Source organism: Acanthisitta chloris, unplaced genomic scaffold (assembly GCF_000695815.1).
Source record: "Acanthisitta chloris isolate BGI_N310 unplaced genomic scaffold, ASM69581v1 scaffold34489, whole genome shotgun sequence".
Classification (NCBI taxonomy): domain Eukaryota; kingdom Metazoa; phylum Chordata; class Aves; order Passeriformes; family Acanthisittidae; genus Acanthisitta; species Acanthisitta chloris.
The window spans coordinates 38,667-44,088 of NW_008693641.1; positions in this window are offsets into that span (position 1 = coordinate 38,667).

Consider the following 5,422-nt stretch of genomic DNA (forward strand, 5'->3'; position numbering starts at 1 on the left):
ATATATATATATATATACACACACACACACACACACACATATATATACACACATGCCATGTAAGCAAGCTGCTGATGTATATGTGAAACCTGCAAATAAAAACAAGGCTGGGCCTGTTGTGCACATGACCCAAATCTGCCATCTCCTGTATAATCAAAAGCTGCTGTTATGGTCAAAAACTATTTGTGAGAGCAGAAAAGCATGAGACAAACTCATGGGTTTGTGCAATTAAGCAGTGAAACATATCAGAGAAAAGTGATTAAGTAAAATTTTCATGATCTTTTTTAGAAACAAGCTGGATCACAATAAAAGCTGTAAACAAGACTGGGTATAGAGATCATTTGTCAATAAACACTGATGTACACAATCCATCCTTCTACAATGCTTCCTCTTCCCAGTTTCCTCAGGACAATTGCAGCAGCTCAAGAGCAAAGCTGTCAGTCAGCACAAACATACAGAGCTTCTCTAGACATTCAATCCTGCACATAACAACTATAACATCACACACACCCTGAAGGGATTCTGCCACTTGCAATCTATGATCCATGCTCAAGGGTCTCAGCAAGTTTTGTGAAATCTGAAGAGCACTGGGTGGAGAACTCCACAGAATGTCAGTAACAAGGTACAAGTCAAAATGAAACATTAAAACCCAAAAAGCTAGGGAATCATTCCGTGGGTAAGAAATGCAATCTCTATCCAAATCCCATGCTCTCATCAACATTTAGTTCTTTCCTCTTCATTTGTTTGCTCCAGGGCAACCCCATCCCCCTATTCTTTGCTCTGCTGCTTCTTGATGATGCCTGGGAATCAGATATGGACAACAGTGAGAACACAAGAGAGCCTCTTTCCTTTGCCTCTAATACTCGGCTCTCAAAACTGTGCTGAGAACCAAGACAAGGCTTCAGAATACTATTCAAGACCAGCAGTAATCCCAAAATACAGGTGATTCAGTGCAGATGTTTTTTGGAAGAAGGGGGTTATTTTTATTATTAGTTTTTTAAAAGTTTGAGAAACATTGAAGCCACAGTGGAAGTATGTGTACAAAATAAACCCAACACAAAAGTCAGGCTTGCTTCCTTATCAGATTTCATAACCTTGATCAAACAAATCCAGCTCTGCTCTACAACCACCTTTCTAAGAGCCTGACTTCACTCTACATTTCACATTTGCAGCAGGTCTTGAAAACACCTGAAATCACCAGATGGCAAATGCCTAGCAAGTTTATTTGCGTAACAGCCTTTGAAAGTCTACCTGATGCCAAGACCACAGCACATTCTACACAGCTAAACAGCTTTGAATGCATTTAAGCCTTCTTAGTTTCTAGCCCAGTTACAAACACAGGGTAGTTAGCTGCTAAGGTTTGTTACCCCACTTTGGCAAATCTTTTAATGCATGGCACTACCAATCAACTAAAAGGAGACAGCAATGACTTGTTCTTTTGAGCAGACCAAGTATTGTCCCTTCTGACTTTATCTATTGAACTTGCCTTATATAACCTACAATTGACAATGCACAAACTTGTCAGAAACTGCAGACTAAGAAAAATATTTTATTCACTGATTTTCAACATACCTTGTAAATTTAACACACAAAGACAAAATGTTATTTTCATCGAGAATGTCCTAGTAAATTAAGAAGTTATAACAGCACCCCGAGAACCTCTTCTGCTCTAAAGGCAACCAGTTGAAAATGTGCTGCCTTCTCTCTCGCCTCCTGATCTTTGCACTAGGTCTCCAATCCACTTGGCTTCTTTACCACTCTGTATGACTAGTTAACTGCTCCTCTTTGACAAAACCTTGCCAGGCACTTCCAAAACTCATGTGAGTTACACTGCATTTCCCATACCTCAAAGCTCAACCTGATACCTTGTCAGACAAACTAATACCAGTAGATAAAAGCTTTCAAGCACACACGACTGCCCAGATTGAAGACATGAGCAATGAACTCCACCTACAGAAGAAAAAGCTTGCAATTTTTGACAGGTGTAACACTGCTTTATCTAAAGCAATGCTGTATATTTTCAACCATTTCAACTGTTACTACAATCCTACAAAGTTATTTCAAGGGTTTTCCCTAATAGGTTTTTAATGGCAACTCGTCTGCCACTGGCAGGTTAGTTTCTTTATTAAATCTCAATCCTAAAGCCTTTCCAGGTTTTGCAACCAAAAAAGGTTCGCAAAAAAACCTTAAAGCAAATAAACAAAACCCGTCTCTCACCTTTTATGTAATATGTACTGTTTCTCTCCAAAGACAGACCTTTTCCCCCTCCTCTTGAAATATTAACTACTATCCTTAGACTCTGCCTATCACCATTTGGTTGCAACATTTCTACGGTAGCAACAGCAGCTATTTTTCTTTATGCTTATGTCTTAGTGAGTGAAATAGCATACAAACCTGAAAGTTCTGGGGCTTCTAGTCAGACTACTGGTTCTTAGCTTTAACTGCGTACAGAAAGCTAATCCAACTACTTAATTCTTCATTTCCCACAGAAAATACATTTCCAACCTAGGCATAAGCACCAGCTTTTTCCTCTCTAAAGGATTCCTTAACAACCTTAGCCAGTTTTCTAGTTTTCCAATAAAAGTTCTGAGGGTCACGGGAAGAGGAAATACAAAAACCTACAGTCAGAAAAAAGTATTTGGGGAATTTATTTTTACAGTGTAAATGGAAATGACAGTAAAGTAGCTCAGTGATACCAAAACTGAAATCAAATTGATTCTAGCATCCTCTAAGACATACTGCACACTTTCCAGAACAGAGGACAATCTGGAATACTCTGACTGACCTCTCACACCAATCACACTCAAACTTCACACTTGTGCAACATCTGCCTGAGTCTGGGAGAGGGACAGATGCATGCAGCTGCTTCTGGGCAAATCCTTGCTACAAAAGGCTGGTGATCTAGGAGACTTCAGTCATGTCGTTGCAAGCAGCAGCATAAAGAAACCCAGTGTCCTTCACGCACCCTTCCTGCACTGCGTCAATAAGAGACCTAAGGTTATTTACTTTTCCTGATAATCAGAGAGAGGCCTGGACCCTGTGACATTACACACTGTGCAAGGACTGCACCTCAACCGAAAAGTAAGTTTGCAAGGGCAATGTTTGTAAGCAGCAAATGTACCAGATGGAGTCCAAAATAGTGAAGTTATTTTAATCTGTATGCTAATAACTGTCTCAATAGATTAGCTCTCAAACTATTGCTTAGGTTCTGTATGCAACGTGGCAGCAGTGGTTCTGAGGAGTATGTCACATATTAACAAACTGCTTTTAAGTTAATTGCGATTAAAAGCCTTATGAGCATAAAACTCCTGAGCTTAAACTGGGTGCTCTAGCTGCTTTTATGACACTGCACGTCACCTCTTTTACTGCCTTTTAATTTCTGCTGCATGATGCAGTGATAAACAATTGTAAACCACAAAGCTTCCTATCTGCCGCAAAGCTAACCAGCAGAGGGAGTTCACATCAGCACCACCTCTTCTCGCGGCTCTGACATCCCTGAAACGATCCAACAGCCTCGGTATCCAAACAGGAACTGAGACAGAGATGACTGCTTGAATTTCAGTGAGGCTAAAAATAAGCAAGAAAGGATGACTTGTAAGGGACGAAACTGAACTGGCCACTTATTGTGATAAAAAAAAAATTGACCTCAGAGTAGACACCAACACTAGGGGGGAAAATAAGAAATCTACATCTGCTCACAGTTGAAAAAAGCCACATGCTTTCAGAGACATAAGCCCCTCAAAAATTCTGTGCTAAACTGCTGCCTACACGTTCAACTCCTCACTAATTCGCTTTCTAAATAAGAAGCTGGCAAGCCGACTCTCGGTGATACATATAAGCAAACATGAATCCCTGCCTTTAAAAAAAAGACAGTGTTTACAAAATGCTTTGTTAAAGCTATTTTAGATAAAGTTCTAGAGAGTTTATAGCTCAGCTAAATAAATCCATGCTGGAGAGAACAATAGCCTAACACAACATCCTACGGGGGAAACAGTACCAATTGTCACTGCAACAAAAAGCTGTAGTTAACTCATCAAGGATTATCCCCTTATTTGTAAAGGCTATTTGAACACAATTGCATGTTTGTTTCACTCTTTCATCAGGCTGCAATGTTGCCGTTTATTTCGGCTAGGCAGACCCACTCCTGCACAGAAAGAAACTGCAGGCTCAGGCCTTCGATTCTCCTAATTGTCTATGGGAATTATGAACAGCAGTGAGAACACAAAAGCTGGGAGGGATCTCTGGCCTCGGAACGCCATCAAATGACTGGCACCCTTGATCCTTTTTTGATTTGAAGCACACTTCAACCAAGGAAGAATCAAATCCTCCACATAACATCTCCCCCGTGTTTTCTCCAGTTTACACCTGCTCTTTTTGATCTCATATTTCAATATGAGAAAGAAATGGAAACAATACATACTATTGATATGAGTCAGATGTGTGGACCAAGTGATGTTACTGGGGCTTTCTCCTTGCACTGAAGAAAAAGATCCTGCACTCCATGGAATCACGTGGCTTAACTTACTTCCCTCAGACCTTACATAAACTGAGATTTTCATGGCAAAACCCATGTGTTCAAACTTCTGCACAACTTGTTTACAGATGTCTTTTACAAGCAACACAAGGAAGGAAAAAATGCCGATCTAAGAACTGACAACCAGACCTGCTGTTTGCTCAGAGTAACCAGAGGAGAGAGATACAAATAAATAGCACCATGCATGTAAACACTCTTGAACGTGACTGTTTTAGCCGTAGGAAACAACCCTTAATAGGATGACAGTCATCCACCCACGATAACAAAACTAATTACAACCACAATATGCCTTTTTTTTTGTTTTTAAGCTGAGCCATTACTGCAACTTCTTGCGGCCAAGGACAAGACATCTTCTAAAGCAATGCCTGTATCTGATGCATACAGAGATAAGCATTCAAGGGAAGACATTCACATTGAGGCCCTAAAGAATGACAACGTTTTCTAAACACTGTTTTTCCTAAAAATAAAAACAAACAAAGCACTTGGTGCTCCAAACACATTTCCATTCATGATGCTCAGTACCCTTTCCTCGGAAACCCACACCTAGCCGAAAGGATTCAAGTCCATTTTGCCTTTCCTCAGCAGAGGACAACACGCGTTCTGAAACAGGTCACCTGAGCTTTCTAAATTAGAACTCTGCAAGTTCCCTTTAAAAAGAAGTACACGTTCCTTTAACATTTAATTCAGAAGTGCATTTAGACCCGAAGAAACGCTCTAACTGTTGATACAAAGCCCAGCGAAGGAAAAACAAAGCGTTCAGTCCTGCTTTTTCCATAGGCTGGAGCTCAGCCCTCGGGAAGGGGCCAACAAAGGGAAGGACGGAGCGAAACACCACGAAGCAGGATGAAAACCATAACCCAAGAGCCGCAGGGACACACCGCGAGCCGC